Raw genomic sequence first — 17,058 nt, forward strand, 5'->3', positions numbered from 1 at the left:
GTACTGCGGTTTGCGGGAACTCAGTTCCCGCAGAGCAGCACTAGTACGGCGCATGTCAGGAAGGGGTTAAGGGGCCTATATGACAGAAAATACCCAAAAGTGACACCATTCTAAAAACAACACTCTCAATGTACTCAAAACCACATGCAAGAAGTTTATTAACCCTTCCAGCGCTTCCCAGTAACTGAAGCAATGTGGAATAAAAAAATAAACATTTACATTTTTTTCTCAAAAATTTTACTTTAGCTCCAAATTTGTTATTTTCGCAAGGGTAACAGGAGCTGTGAAGAAAAAAAATCACATTCTACCAACAAATATGCACATTTTAACCAATTTTTTTTTATTTTCACAAGGGTAACATGAGAAAATGAACCCCCATTTTGTTGTATATTTTCTACTGAGTACGTCGCTAAACCATATGTGGGGGAATGCTATTATTTGGGTGTATGGCAGGGCTCGGAAGGGAAGGACTTTTTGAATGCAAAAACGGCTGGAATCAAGAGCAGACGCCATGTTGCATTTGGAGAGCCCCTGAGGGGCCTAAAAAGTAGAAACTACCCACAAATGACCCCATTTTGGAAACTAGATCCATTAGAGAACTTATCTAGATATGTCATGAGCACCTTGAACCCCAGGTGCTTCACAGAATTTATAACGCAGAGCTGTAAAAATAATGAAAATCACATTTTACTCACAAAAATGTACTTTTAGCCCCAATTTTTATATTTTCACAAGGGTAACAGGAGAAAATACACTCCAAAATTTGTTTTGCAATTTCTCCTGAGTATGTCTAAACCACTGTTTAGGCGCACAGCAGAGCTCAGAAAGGAAGGAGTGATGTTTTGTAACACAGACTTTGATGGAATGGTCTGCGGGCATTATGTTGTGTTTGGAGAACCCATGATGTGCCTAAAGAGTGAAAACACCCCCACATGTGACCCCAATTTGGGAAGTAGACCCATCAAGGAATTCATCTAGGGGTGTTGTGAATATTTTGAACGTATAGGTACTACACAGAATTTGATAACATTAGGTAGTCATATTGAAAATTTTCATTTTTTTCACAATAATATTGTTTTACCCCAAAATTTGTAATTTTCACAATGGATAATAGCAGAAAGCCGACCCCATACATTTTTGCGCAATTTTTCCTGAACGCGACTATACCCCATATGTGGTCAGAAACTTCTGCTTGGGCACATGGCACGGCTAGAAAAGGAAAGAGCGCTATTTGCCTGGGATAGATTGTGAATGCTATGTTGCATTCAGGGGCTCTATAAAATGCCCCTGACATGTGAAAACAGCAGAAACCCCTCACAAGTGACCTCATTTTGGAAACTAGACCCCTCAAGAAATTAATCTAGGGATGTAGTGAGTATTTTGAACCCATAGGTGCCTCACAGAATTTTATGACATTGAGACGTGGATATATGAGATTTTAGTGGTAAAAATGTAATTTTTGTACTTGCTGCAAATTTGTCAGGAATACAAGGGTAAATAGGTGAAATTAGACCCCACAATTTCTTGCTCATTTGCCGAGCCCCGAAGGTGCCAGAACAGCAGAAAAAAAACTAAAGTGACCCCACAGTAGACACTGCACCTCTCAATGAATTCATCTATGGCTCTAATTACCATTTTGTAACATCTACGACTTGCTTTATTCTAGAGAATTATAAATCTGCCAGTCTAGTACCCAAACACTGTTGCCCCATTCAGTGTAGTGCCACATAGTGCCTAGCTCGTCTCCATTACAGTAATGCTAAACATGTGGCCTCTTACTGTGGTTTAAGCACAGAGGGGCTCAGGAGGGGGGCATTGGGATTTGGGAGCGCAGTTATTCACTGGATTTTATTTGAGGGAAAGGGAGCCATGTCACTTTTCCAGCATCTTTGTTCTACCAGTAACATGGGGACCCCTATAGTTCCAGTGACAGATGACGGACCTGACGGACCTGAGTGGGGGCTGGTTTTGTGCAGGATAAATTAGGGGTTTTATTGGTAACATTTTGGGGTACATCCCACCAAGGACAACATCTGCAAAGACTTTGTATGTTCTCTCCGTGTTTGCGTGGGTTTCCTCCGGGCACTCCGGTTTCCTCCCACATTCCAAAGACATACTGATAGGGAATTTAGATTGTGAGCCCCACCGGGGACAGCGACGATAATGTGTGTAAAGCGCTGCGGAATATGTTAGCGCTATATAAAAATAAAGATTATTATTTATTATTATTATTACATTTCATTTTTTGATCTCTTCCAGAATAAGGTTGGATCACATTCTTGTGTTCTACACTGAGCACTTACTTGGGGGTTTCCGTGTAAATGTCACAAAACTGCAATTTAGATAAAACCCCCCAGGTAACAACACACCATGAGGCAGATGGAGACACTTCGTACTCCGTTTGACATCTGCTCTGGTGGCCTCCATCTTTTTATGCGTGCACAGAGAGATCTGTGGTCGCCCACACTTGTGCGCTAAAAAGATGCCTAAAATGATGGGACACTACAAGAACAGAGACCAGGCCAAAGTGTCTCCATCTGCCTCATAAATGAGTGGTTACATCTGGGGTTTTATGTGAATCGCTGTTTTGGGGAATTTACATGGAAATCCCGACGCAGGAGCTCAGCGCAGTGTGTAGCATAAATGTGAGCCGAGCCTTATTCTGATTTTTGGGAGGTAGAATGAACAAATAGACAGCAGTAAAAGAATAGGTCTTATTTTTATTTTTGCGCTGTTCACTATGCGGTATAAGTGATGAAGCGGATTTATTCTTCGACTCGATGCGATTACAGCCATACAAGATTTATATAGTTTTTTTTAGGTTTTGCTGCTATGATATGGTAAAAATGCTTTTTTTATAAAAAGTGTGTTTTTCTGTTGCCATATTCTGAGACCTGTACCTTTTTTATTTCTTAGCAAACAGAGCTGTATGAGAGCTTATTTTTTGCCAGATGAGTTGCAGATTTTTTTTGGTACCAGTTTGGAGTACATAATATTTTTGGGGTGTTTTTTATTATTTTTTTTTATGGCGCTCACCAAACAGAATAAATATCATGCCAGTTTTATAGAGCGGGTCGTTCCAGAATCGGCGATACCAATTATATGTACTTTTTTGTTTATTATTGTTTTATCAAAAAATGCTGCATTTTGAATGGATTCTGTGTGTGCATTTTTGTGGGTTTTTTTTCTACTTTTTTTTACATATTTTACTTTTTTCACTTTTTTAAATTTTTTCACTGTGGGACATGTATAAATTTTACTTTGATAACTGGTCTCATACACTGCTGTACTCATGTACAGCAGTGCATGAAAGCAGTCAGTGTTTCACTGACACTCACTGACTCAGCTTGTGAGACCCAGCTTATTGCTGGATCTCACAAGCTATCGTGCTCTGGGGTCATCACATGACCTCAGGGTACCATGGTAATCATCGCGACCCGCGATTCTCATCGTGGGGGTCCAATGGTTACTAAGGGGGTCTTGTGACCCCCTTGTAACAACTTAAAGGGAACCTGTCACCTGAATTTGGCGGGACCAGTTTTGGGTCATATGGGCGGGGTTTTCGGGTGTTTGATTCACCCTTTCCTAAGGCTACTTTCACACTAGCGTCGGGCTCGGTGCGTCGCAGTGCGTCGGGCTGAGGTCCCCGACGCTAGCGTTGTCTCCGCCGCACAACGGGGGCAGCGGATGCATTTTTCCAGCGCATCCGCTGCCCCATTGTGAGGTGCGGGGAAGTGCGGGGAGGTGGGGGCGGAAAAAGCGGACCGTCGGGAGCAAAAAACGTTACATGTTTTTTGGTCCCGACGGTCCGCCACAACACGGCGCAACCGTCGCACGACGGTTGCGATGTGTGGCAATGCGTCGCAAATGCGTCGCTAATGTTTGTCAATGCAGAAAAAACGCATCCTGCAAGCACTTTTGCAGGATGCGTTTTTTCGGCAAAACGACGCATATGCGACGTATTGCAGTTAACGCTAGTGTGAAAGTAGCCTTACCCGCTGGCTGCATGCTGGCCGCAATATTGGATTGAAGTTCATTCTCTGTCCTCCGGAGTACACGCCTGCGCAAGGCAATATTGCCGGAGGACAGAGAATGAACTTCAATCCAATATTGCGGCCAGCATGCAGCCAGCGGGTAAGGAAAGGGTGAATCAAACACCCGAAAACCCCACCCATATGACCCAAAACTGGTCCCGCCAAATTCAGGTGACAGGTTCCCTTTAAATACTACTGTCGTGATTGACAGTGGTATTTAAAGGGTCAATTGGCACCGATCGATCACAGAACTGGTCGGGTCTGATACTGCAGGATGTTAGCTGTCATGTACACTTGACAACGCTATTCTCTTATTCCTCAGTACTGTTAAAAAGCAGGACAAAGTACCCTTAATTACCGCTGTTAAAAGGCGTATAGGTGGTCGTTAAGGGGTTAAAGCAAATCTGCTGCCAGATTTCACAATGAAAACTGTATAAATTCTTGAATAGATCTTTTAGACCTTATGAAGTACACTTAATTTTAAAGTTCATTTCAGAATGGCTATACAATCTTGATATTACGATGAGCAGTCAGCTGTAGATTAAAAAGCTTTATCCAAGTGTATTCAGTCTCTACATACCATCCCAGCTGGACTGACAGCTGCAGATTGTACTGAGCAATGTGAGATCTTAGAAGCAGGAAGCACACTGTTGAACTATCAATCAGACTCGGTGGGTGGAGAGTGAGTTAAATTTTCACAAAGAATTATACATAAATTATCATATGTAAGAGATCTATTTAGCAAAATATGCTTCTTTTATTGTGAAATCTGATGGCAGAGCTGCATTAAATAATCTGTGACTGTAAATTGCCAAATCATGACAGAGTGCAATGCTCACACTGTCACGATTCCTCTGTATCCAATGGTCGGTGAAATGACGTCAAGTATGTAATTTGCATAGTGGCTGTGACATGCCAACTAGATTCTCATCTGATTTTCTCAATGTTCTATTCACAGAGAGGGGGTGCAGAAATATAAAACTCTATGTTTTACATAACTGAATTTATGAGCAGTTAGATGTGTAACAAACAGGTTAATGTCAAGGCTTTTACAAATCATCATAAAAATGTCCTCACTGACTTCGAGTAAAATTCTGTACACCCATCCTCCAAAACATCTGTGACTAACAGAGAAAAGAATTTAACAATGCATATGTGGCACTACTGTAGAGACAATGCTCATCAACCACGTCCTCTTATCAGTATATAATTTACTGCATTCTTCTGGTGGATCTACAAGCAGTATCATTATACAACACAGCATGTTCATTAACAGTGCATAGAAATGTAGCAGGTTTTTCAGCATTTTCATTATCACTTAAGCAGTCAGCAATTAGTAAAACACTGTGAAATGTGTCCCTTCTTAAAGGGACTCTGAAATTTTGTAAAAATGTAACACTATGCAGCAATACTTGATTGTTCTACTTTCACATTATGCTCACTCTGTGGAGGACAGAATGCTTCCTTTCTTTGCTGATTTCCTACTTTATGGATGAGTTTCATTCTATGCATACATTAGTTCTCATTTGACATACTGTTTAAGGGCTGTCCCACACGTCCAGATAATTCCGGTACCGGAATAAATCGGTACCGGAGTTATCCGTGTCCGTGTGCCTGGGAACTCACGTAGGCCATACGTGCGGCACACGTGTGCCGCCCGTATGGCGAGTGGGTACGACACGGAGCGTGTGGTACCCACGCGTGTGGTACCCTGCATCGCGCTGAAGCCGCGATTCATATGTTCCCTGCAGCAGCGTTTGCTGCAGAGAAAATATGAATAATAGTGTTTAAAATAAAGATCTATGTGTCCGCCGCCCCCCCACCCCCTGTGCGCCCCCCCGCTGTTCAGAAAATACTTACCCGCCTCCCTCGTGGCTTCCTGGTCTGGCCGCGGCTTCTAGTGTATGCGGTCACGTGGGGCCGATCATTTACAGTCATGAATATGTGGCTCCACCTCCCATAGGGGCGGAGCCGACTATTCATGATTGTAAATGATCGGCCCCATGTGATCGCATACAGTGGAAGCCGCGGCCAGACCAGGAAGGAGCAACAGCCAACGAGGGAGCGGGTGAGTATTTTCTGAACAGCGGGGGGGCGCACAGGGGGTGGGAGGGCGGCGGACACATAGATCTTTGTTATAAACACTATTATTCATATTTTCTCTGCAGCAAATGCTGCTGCAGGGAACATATGAATCGCGGCTTCAGCACCAGTGGGGGGACAGCGCTTACTGTAGCGCTGTCTCCGGCACGCCACACGGACCCCAGACGGAGAATGTCCGTGTGAGGTCCGTGTTTCACACGGACCCATTGACTCTATTGGGTCCGTGTAATCCGTGCGCTCCCACGAACACTGACATGTCTCCGTGTTTGGCACACGGAGACACGGTCCGCAAAAAATCAATGACATCTGAACAGATGCATTGATTTTCATGGGTCCACGTGTGTCAGTGTCTCCGGTACGTGAGGAAACTGTCACCTCACGTACCGGAGCCACTGACGTGTGAAACCGGCCTAACCCATGTATTCTGTTGTCTTCATGTCCCATGTATTAGACAATATACCTATTTACCTGATAGAGAACCTCAAGTATAAGGTCATTACAATGCAGCATCTTTGCTGGTCTGTTTTTGCTCCAATTTTGAAATAAATCATCTTATAGGTGGGTGTAATACATGTTAGTACCTATACTGAAGCCACAAAGTGGTGTAAGTTTAAGGCTTCATTGAGATGTCAGTGAATCACATACAAGTTTTATCCAAGATTTGCCTGGATAGAGTACATATCCATTAATGTCTAAGGTGCTATTCACATATATTATTATCATTTTTATTTCTATATCACCAACATATTCGGCACCACTTTACATTTCAGAGGGGACTTGTAAAAACAATAAAGACATTACAGAGTTGCACATAGTTCAACAGATGCCAAGAATAGTGAGGGCCCAGCTTGCAAGCTTTCAATCTATGGGGAGATAGGATAGACATGAAAGGTGAATAGTTAAAAGTGCTTGTAATGTATGGTCCAGCCATCAATATAATAAATATGGTATTCACACATCACTGCATGAACTGGTCACCAGTAGTGATGAACGAGTATACTCGTTGCTCGGGTTTTCCAGAGCATGCTTGGGTTGTCTCCGAGTATTTATGAGTGCTTGGAGATTTAGTTTTTGTTGATGCAGCTGCATGATTTACGGCTGCTAGCCAGCCTGAGTACATGTGGGGGTTGCCTGGTTGTTAGGGAATCCCCACATGTAGTCAGGCTGTCTAGCAGCTGTAAATCATGCAGCTGCATGGCCAAAAACTAACTCTCAGAGCACTCATAAATACTCGGAGACCACCCAAGTGTGCTTGGGAAAACCCAAGCAATGAGTCCATCACTAGTCACCAGCCAGTACAGCCAGTATCTGTACAGGAGAAACACAGAGTGCTTTTAACTGCACGGTCGGTGTGTGAACAGATGCTACGAGGGTCCTGATTTGGAAGAAAATTTTGTAAGGGCAAAATGGGAATAGTTATATAAGTGAGGTGAGGAGATAGACCAGTTAAGGGGTGTGCATTTCTAGGTCACACTCAAAACTGTTGATATTGGGAATTAATCAAATTGTCCTGGGTAGTGCATCCCAGAGAATTGGTGCAGCACGTGAGAAATCTTGGAGACGGCAGTGGAAGGTTTGAATTATTGAGGATGCTAGCCTTAGGTTATTAGCAGATTGGAGGGCATGGGTAGGGTGGTAGACTGAGACGAGGGAGGAAATGTAGAGTGGCGCTGAAGCATGGAGCGATTTGTGGTTGAGACAACTAACTTAAGATAGCCGGAGGCAATAAGATACAGACAAGCTTGGGGGCCAACATGGATCATAAACTATAAGAATGAGTCACAGTTACAGATCAAAATTATCCATACAATTTGTGGGACCATGAAAATCATGTACAGCACACGGATGTGCTCTCCGTGATTAACATTGCAATGACTACGAGAAAGTTTGAAATATATTTATTTTCCAAAAATTACTGATGGTAAATTTTCTGCATTGGTGATTACTGATGGTGTAAGTGTCACATGGAACAAATTCTGATGAAAGTCGAAAAAAAAACTGATGATACTTGGACCACTTTTTTGCGTGTGCAAACAATCACATAAGGCCTTAGTCAGAACCATTCAAGGTCTAGGAAATATATTCATAATTCACTTGTAATACAGTATAGCAGGCTGAATGAGTGAGATGCAAAACCAGAAAAAGCTTAAGTATAATAATGGTGCTGGTTCCTATAGAAAAAAAAACAAACATCTTTTTTGGTGCGATGCATCCTCTTTAATTAAAGGGAACCTGTCACCTGAATTTGGCGGGACCAGTTTTGGGTCATATGGGGGGGGGGGTTTCAGGTATTTGATTCACCCTTTCCTTACCCGCTGGCTGCATGCTGGCCGCAATATTGGATTGAAGTTCATTCTCTGTCCTCCAGAGTACACGCCAGCGCAAGGCAATATTTATTTATAAAATAAAGAATACAAATAAAAAATATTGATATACTAACCCCTCCAGCAGCCCCGGCTCTCACCGGTCCAAGCATCTGCCTCCGTTCCTAAGAATGCAGGGAGTGAAGGACCTTCGATGACGTCGCGGCTTGTGATGGGTCGCGTGACCGCTCATGTGACCACTCACGCAACCAATCACAAGCCGCGACGTCATCGCAGGTCCTACACTCACTGCATTCTTAGGAACGGAGGCACCGCTAAGAGCCAGGGTCCGCCGGAGGGGTGAGTATATCAATATTTTTTATTTTTATTATTTATTTTTTACATGAATTTGGATGCCAGGGCCTGAAGGAGAGTCTCCTCTCCTCCAGACCCTGGGAACCATATGCACCGCACACTTCCGATTCCGATTTCCGATATCGCAAAAATATCGGAACTCGGTATCGGAATTCCGATACAGCAAATATCGGCCGATACCCGATATTTGCAGTATCGGAATGCTCAACACTAATTATGAGTGATACATGTCTACACGTCTACAGCCCATAATTCTGATACGAAGACATTAACTGCAATCGCCGTGAACCGTTAAATAATAATTACAATCAAAATAATCTGTATATATTTCTTTACCTAAAAAAGAGTCAAAAAGTGCTTTCTTTCTATCGATTGCCTAAGAATTTCTGGGCAGTTGGCAACCCTGCCGCCACACCATCACAACTCCTCTTCCATGCTTCACACGTGCAAAATGTACAATGTACAATCAATGTTATTACCTTTTCTAAGTCTCACAAGGACATGGCATGGCGGTTGGTACCAAACATGTCAAATTTTGACTCATCGAACCATAATAGTTTGTCACTGATCTAATATCAAGTCCTTGTTTACTGGATGATGCCATACATGCCATGTTTTAGTAATGTAGTGAGCTGGCCGGCTGTGACTGTTCTATTATCATTGACATAGAATCTGTGACAGACACTGCCCCCGTGTGGCCAGAAGTTATACCTATGCCGAATGTGATTACAGAGAAACAAACTGTATTGGCTAAACTTCCCACTGTTGTGTCATGTGAACAGGAAGGGGAGGGGAAAAGAGAGCCCGGGAAACTTTTCTGTGCAGAGAGAGATCTGGGTGTACTGGCGTCCTCCTGTAGATGCGATATAGAAGATTGCCTGGATGACCTCTCTCTCTTGGAAGCTGACATCCAGATTGTTCCCAGCTCCCACACTGTGGAGCACTCAGCGGTGACATCTTCACAGATCCTGGAGCCCATGAACTGTAAGCAGGTCCTCTGTTGAGAGGCCGAACATTCCACCCCTACCTGCTGAACCCCAAGGACTACAGTCTGGACCTGAGAGACAAAGTTTTGTTTAATTCCTTTTTTCCCTTCGGCTGGAGCGTCTCCCTGCTGTGACCGACAGGCCTGCGACGTGGGAAGATAACCTCTTGGAGTAAAGGAGCTGGTAACGTGTGGATAGGGACAGTGAGGGATAGTTTGTTATTACATGTTATTTCTGTGAATAAGCATACTTTATACTGTCTATTATTGTGTTCTGCTGTGTTAAGAAAGATATATAACAGTAAAGATACGTTTGTTAAGATGGAATCTGAGTGTGGAGGTTTTGCTGGGCCAGATCATGGATATGCATGGGCGGCCTTGCCCTCAGGCACTTCGTCTGGCGTAGTCGGCAGGATCTGTGCCCAGCAAGATTCCCACCCAGGCCCAGTGTACAGTCAGAAACCTCCGCCGGTGTCCATTGTAAACCAGGTCAGGAAGTTTGGCGGGCGAAACTACCCCGTACCAGAGTGGGCGGAACAAGTGCGGATACTGGGAGAAATGTATAATATTGACCCTAAGACCTTGGCAGAAATGGCGTTACTGACACTAGAGGGGGAGGCATGGACGACAGTCAGACTGGAGACGGTCAGGGGGCAGCGTGCGTTGGAGGATTTGGTGCGGGTGCTGGAAAAGACCTATGGGCCTACTACGTACCAGGGAACACTGCGATACCTGTTCTTTAGACGGACACAGCTTGAATGGGAGGACATTCCCCAATATGCAAATGACCTTCAGGTACTTCTTGAACGAGTCTGTGCAAAAGGGGAACAACTGGCTAATATAGCTCCTCGTGACCTGGTACTGAGAGACCAATTCGTTATAGGGCTGAGAGACCAGTATCTTAACCGTACGCTACAGGACTTGATTCAGATTACGCCGACTCTCACCTTCGCTGAAGTCAAGCAGGAAGCCATAGAACGTTCTAGGGGACCCGTCATGGATGTGGGGACTCAAAGCGCTGCGTGCAGATCCATATTAGACATTAAACAGCCCAACAGTGACACCGAGGAGCTGAAACAGATGGTAGCAGATTTACAGCAACAGGTGTCACAGTTAACACTAGAACGACAGAGAGACCAGCGGATACGACCTAGCCGTCCCGCGGGACCGTGTTGGTCATGTGGTGACCCTCGCCACAGGGCGAATCGTTGTCCTCAACGAACAAACCATCAGTTTCCACGACGAACAGAATATCAGCTACATCCACGAGCAGAGCCACCACGCCAGGTCTCACCACAATGGCCGCCGTTAAACTAGACACCCCTGCAGCTGAGGTTCGAGCAGCAGAGGGGGACAGAGAATGGGGTGTAGAAAAACAGAGCCAGCAACGGAGTACTCTTGCCTCGAGTAGTCCTACACTTGAAGTTATTCTGGAGGGAGTTACAGTGCAAGGATTGATGGACACTGGGTCGCAAGTGACCACGATCTCTGAACAGTTTTATGAAAAGTACCTCAAACCAAGAACTGCTTGTGATCCAGATACCACCATTAAGATAATTGCGGCTAATAACCTACCCATTCCAGTAACCGGAGTCACCTGGATGGATACGAAGGCCTGCGGACAAGACCTAGGGAAACGAGGAATCGTCATTGTCAAGGAAGGCTTCGGCTCCGAGACCCCAGTAATAATCGGAATGAATATCTTGAAAGACCTGGATCTTATGCTGTTGACAAGAAAAGGGCCCAAGTACTGGCAGAAAGTTACCAAACATAAACCGACTCGTCTGGCGTTCCAGCGCGTAATCCAGACCGTTGGACTTCAACAGATGGCAAAGGAACAACTACCCCTAGCAGCCATTAAAGTGCCCCGCTGTACCCGGATTACTTTGCCCGCTGAAAAAGAGACAGTCATTTCCCTGCCTCTTAACACCAACCGACAGCTTGAAGGAGTTGAAGTGTTAATCGAGCCGAGGGCTCCAAGTGGGAGTAAGCTAAACCCACTAGTTGCCCGCACCCTAGCCATCGTGAGGAACGGAAGAGTCCCTGTCAGGCTGAACAACACCGCAGACGTAGGTGTAGCCCTTGAAGCTGGCACGCAACTTGCCAGAGTATATGCTCTACCCACAGAAGTGAACCCCATGGGACCCTTACAATTCACCCCATCTACAGAAGATGGCTGGACGGTAACTGTCTCAGCCATAAATGCTCAAGCAGATGATGAAGACATTGGGCGAAAACTACTGGAAAAAGTGCAACTGGACCCGTCCCAGTACACCAAACAGGAAGTGTCTCAAGTGGAGAAAATACTGCGAGAACACCAAGACTCCTTTGCAAAGCATGACACTGACTTCGGGTACACCACCAGTATCCAACACGAGATTCCCACGGGCGATACTGCCCCTATTCACGAGAGGTACCGACAAATACCACCTCAACAATACCAGGAGGTGAAAAGCCTCTTAGAATCTATGCTACACGCCGGAGTGGTGCGGGAGAGCCAGAGCCCATGGGCTGCACCCGTGGTGATAGTCAAAAAGAAATATGGATCCCTGAGATTTTGCGTAGACTACCGTCGGCTGAACGCTTGCACGATCCGGGACTCCTATCCACTCCCCCGGATCGAAGAGTCACTGACCGCCCTGAAAAAGGCCAAATATTTTTCGTCTCTAGACTTAGCCAGTGGATATTGGCAGGTCCCCATGAGTGAGAAGGACAGAGAAAAGACCGCCTTCATCCTTCCCATGGGCCTGTACGAGTTTGACCGGATGCCATTCGGCTTGAGTAACGCACCAGGGACCTTTCAGAGACTGATGGAACGCGGTCTGGGAGATTTCAGCTTCGAATTCACGCTGATATACCTTGATGACATCGTGGTATACTCCGCCACCTTTGAGGATCATCTTCACAAGCTTGGCAAAGTGTTCCAGCGCTTGAAGAGACACGGCTTGAAGTTGAAGCCCAGCAAGTGCCGTCTATTCCAGCAGGAGATCGATTACCTGGGACACCGGATCTCGGCCGAAGGTGTCCAACCCTCTCCAGAGAAGATAGCAGCTGTCCGAGAGTGGCCACAACCAACTACCATCAAAGAAGTCCAGGCTTTCCTGGGGCTAGCGGGCTATTACCGCCGATTTGTCAAGGACTTTGCCCGGCTTGCGGAACCACTGCATGAGACCCTCCGAGGGACCGCGAACAGTCCCAGAGGATGACACATCAGCTGGGGGCCCGACCAAGAAAAATCCTTCCGGGCGCTTCAAGCTGCTCTGACATCACTGTTGTGAACTCCGTTTTCAGGCTCCCTCTTGTGGTCACAGATGGTATTGTGTGACTTTGGTTTTTTGGCTCCCCTGGTGGTTTGGTTTATTATCCTGCGGGTCTGCTGGATCAGCTGCCTCGTTATTCACCAGGGAGGCTCCTATTTAGCTCTGCTTCACTTCCACTTGTAGCCGGCTGTCAATGTATTCAGTGCTATTCTGATTACTCCTGATTATCTCATTTTCTGCCTCTTCAGGATAAGCTAAGTTCTGTTTGAATATTTTTTGCTCATCTGCCTGCAATATGATTTCTGTGTATGATGAGTCTAGTCCAGCTTGCTAACATGTGATTTCTTTTTGCTGGTAAGCTCTGGGGTACGGAGTTGCTTCCCCCGCACCGTTAGTTGGTGCGGGGGCTCGAGCAATCTCTGCGTGGATATTTTGAATAGGGTTTTTTTATTGACCGCACAGTTTCCTTCCTATTTTCTGCTATCTAGTATTAGCGGGCCTCATTTGCTAAATCTGATTTCATCTCTGCGTTTGTGCTTTCCCCTTAACTCACCATTAATATTTGTGGGGGGCTATTCTATATCTTTGGGGTCTTCCACTGAGGCAAGTGAGGACTTATTTTCCCTCCAGGAATAATCAGTTTCTCAGGCCGTGACGAGACGTCTAGGATTTTTTAGGTAACGTTCCACGGCTGCCTATAGTTGTTTGCGGATAGGATCAGGTTGCGGTCAATCTAGTTACCACTTCCCCAGAGCTAGTAGTCTGTTCAGTTACTTAGCTAGTCTGACCTGCGATCCTTGCCACTAGGATCATAACAGTACAGCCGGCCTATAAAGTGTTAATTGCATGGCAGAAGCAGGAGAAAAGAAGTTTGGAGATATATATATATATATATATATATATTTTTTTTTTTTTTTTGCCGTGTGTCTAGCTGCTGTGTGTTTGGCTTCTCTCCTCCTCTTAATCTTGGTGTGGCTCTGAGTTCAGCTGCTGATATGGATATCCAGAGTTTAGCCTCCAGTGTAGATCATCTTGCTGCAAGGGTACAAAGTATTCAGGATTTTGTTGTGCACAGTCCTATGTCAGAGCCTAGAATACCTACTCCAGAGTTGTTTTCTGGGGATAGATCTAGGTTCCTGAATTTTAAGAACAATTGCAAGTTGTTTCTTTCTTTGAAACCTCGTTCCTCTGGGGATTCTGTTCAGCAAGTTAAGATTATTATTTCTTTCTTGCGTGGCGATCCTCAAGATTGGGCTTTCGCATTGGCTCCAGGGGATCCTGCGTTGCTCAGTGTGGATGCGTTTTTTCTGGCCCTTGGATTGCTCTATGAGGAACCTAATCTTGAGAACCAGGCTGAAAAAGCGTTGTTGGCCCTCTCTCAGGGGCAAGATGATGCAGAGGTGTACTGCCAGAAATTTCGGAAATGGTCGGTGCTTACTCAATGGAATGAGTGTGCCCTGGCTGCAAATTTCAGAAAAGGTCTTTCTGAAGCCATTAAGAATGTCATGGTGGGGTTCCCTACGCCTGCAGCTCTGAATGAGTCAATGACTCTGGCCATTCAGATTGATCGGCGTTTGCGGGAGCACAAACCTGCGCACCATTTGGCGGTGTCTTCTGAACAGACACCTGAGTATATGCAATGTGATAGAATTCTGACCAGAAGTGAACGGCAAAATTATAGATGGCAAAATGGGTTGTGCTTTTACTGTGGTGACTCAGCTCATGTTATCTCAGCATGCTCTAAGCGCACAAAAAAGATTGATAAATCTGTCACCATCGGTACTTTACAGCCTAAGTTTATTTTGTCTGTTACCCTGATTTGTTCCCTGTCATCTTACCCGGTTATGGCTTTTGTGGATTCAGGTGCTGCCCTGAGTCTGATGGATTTGTCATTTGCCAGGCGCTGTGGTTTTGTTTTGGAGCCTTTAAAATTCCCTATTCCACTAAGGGGAATTGATGCTACACCATTGGCTACGAATAAACCTCAGTACTGGACACAAGTGACCATGTGCATGACTCCTGTTCATCAGGAGGTGATTCGCTTTCTTGTATTGCATAATTTGCATGATGTTGTCGTGTTGGGCCTGCCATGGTTGCAGACTCATAATCCAGTCCTGGATTGGAAAGCAATGTCTGTGTCAAGTTGGGGTTGTCAGGGAATTCATGGCGACGCTCCTGTGGTGTCAATTGCTTCATCCACTCCTTCTGAGGTCCCTGCGTTTTTGTCAGATTACCAGGATGTATTTGATGAGCCCAAACTCAGTTCTCTACCTCCTCATAGGGATTGTGATTGTGCTATAAATTTAATTCCTGGTAGTAAGTTTCCTAAGGGACGACTTTTCAATTTGTCAGTGCCGGAGCATGCTGCTATGCGGAGTTATACAAAGGAGTCTTTGGAGAAAGGACTTATTCGCCCCTCCTCCTCCCCACTTGGTGCGGGGTTCTTTTTTGTGGCTAAGAAGGATGGTTCCTTGAGACCTTGTATTGATTATCGCCTTCTAAATAAAATCATCGTCAAATTTCAGTATCCTTTGCCATTGCTATCTGATCTGTTTGCTCGCATTAAGGGGTCTAGTTGGTTCACCAAGATAGATCTTCGTGGTGCGTATAACCTTGTGCGTATTAAGCAGGGTGATGAATGGAACACTGCATTTAATACGCCCGAAGGCCATTTTGAGTACTTGGTGATGCCTTTTGGACTTTCTAACGCTCCTTCTGTCTTTCCGTCCTTTATGCACGACATCTTCCGCGAATATCTGGATAAATTTATGATTGTGTATCTGGATGATATTCTGTTTTTTTTCGGATGATTGGGAGTCCCATGTTAAGCAGGTCAGGATGGTGTTTCAGGTCCTGCGTGCCAATGCTTTATTTGTGAAGGGCTCAAAATGTCTTTTTGGAGTCCAGAAGGTCTCTTTTTTGGGTTTCATTTTTTCTCCTTCTGCTATTGAGATGGACCCAGTCAAGGTTCAGGCTATTCATGACTGGACTCAGCCTACATCTGTTAAGAGTCTTCAGAAGTTCTTGGGTTTTGCTAATTTTTACCGTCGCTTCATCGCTAATTTTTCTGGTGTTGTTAAGCCATTGACGGATTTGACCAAGAAGGGTTCTGATGTTACTAATTGGTCTCCTGCAGCTGTGGAGGCCTTTCGGGAGCTGAAGTGCCGGTTTTCTTCGGCTCCGGTCTTATGTCAGCCAGACGTCTCACTTCCTTTCCAGGTCGAGGTTGATGCTTCTGAGATTGGAGCGGGGGCTGTTTTGTCGCAGAGAAGCTCTGATGGCTCTGTGATGAAGCTATGTGCTTTCTTTTCAAGAAAGTTTTCGCCTGCCGAGCGGAATTATGATGTTGGTAATCGGGAGTTGTTGGCTATGAAGTGGGCAATTGAGGAGTGGCGACATTGGCTCGAGGGAGCTAAGCATCGTGTGGTGGTCTTGACTGATCACAAGAATTTGATTTATCTCGAGTCGGCCAAGCGGCTGAATCCTAGACAGGCTCGTTGGTCGTTGTTTTTCTCTCATTTTGATTTCGTGGTCTCATACCTGCCTGGTTCGAAGAATGTGAAGGCTGATGCTCTTTCTAGGAGTTTTGTGCCTGACTCTCCTGGTGATTCAGAGCCAGCTGGTATCCTCAGAGAAGGGGTGATTTTGTCTGCCATCTCCCCAGATTTGCGATGAGTGCTGCAGGAGTTTCAGGCGGATAGACCTGACCGTTGTCCACCGGAGAGACTGTTTGTCCCGGATAGATGGACCAGCAGAGTTATTTCCGAGGTTCATTCTTCGGTGTTGGCAGGCCATCCTGGGATTTTTGGTACCAGAGATTTGGTGGCTAGGTCCTTCTGGTGGACTTCCTTGTCGCGGGATGTGCGTTCCTTTGTGCAGTCTTGTGGAATTTGTGCTCGGGCTAAGCCTTGCTGTTCTCGTGCCAATGGCTTGTTGTTGCCTTTGCCTGTCCCGAAGAGGCCTTGGACGCACATTTCCATGGATTTTATTTCAGATCT

At 45.3% G+C, this 17,058-nt stretch overlaps 1 protein-coding gene across 4 annotated transcripts in view; it reads right to left on the reverse strand.

Annotated features, from left to right (window-relative positions):
• SHISA7 (shisa family member 7) overlaps positions 1-17,058 on the reverse strand; it is a 592,632-nt gene that overhangs the window by 449,321 nt on the left and 126,253 nt on the right. The gene's annotated exons all lie outside the window — the stretch shown is intronic.

This window comes from Ranitomeya variabilis, chromosome 4, assembly GCF_051348905.1.
Source record: "Ranitomeya variabilis isolate aRanVar5 chromosome 4, aRanVar5.hap1, whole genome shotgun sequence".
NCBI classification, from domain to species: Eukaryota; Metazoa; Chordata; class Amphibia; order Anura; family Dendrobatidae; genus Ranitomeya; species Ranitomeya variabilis.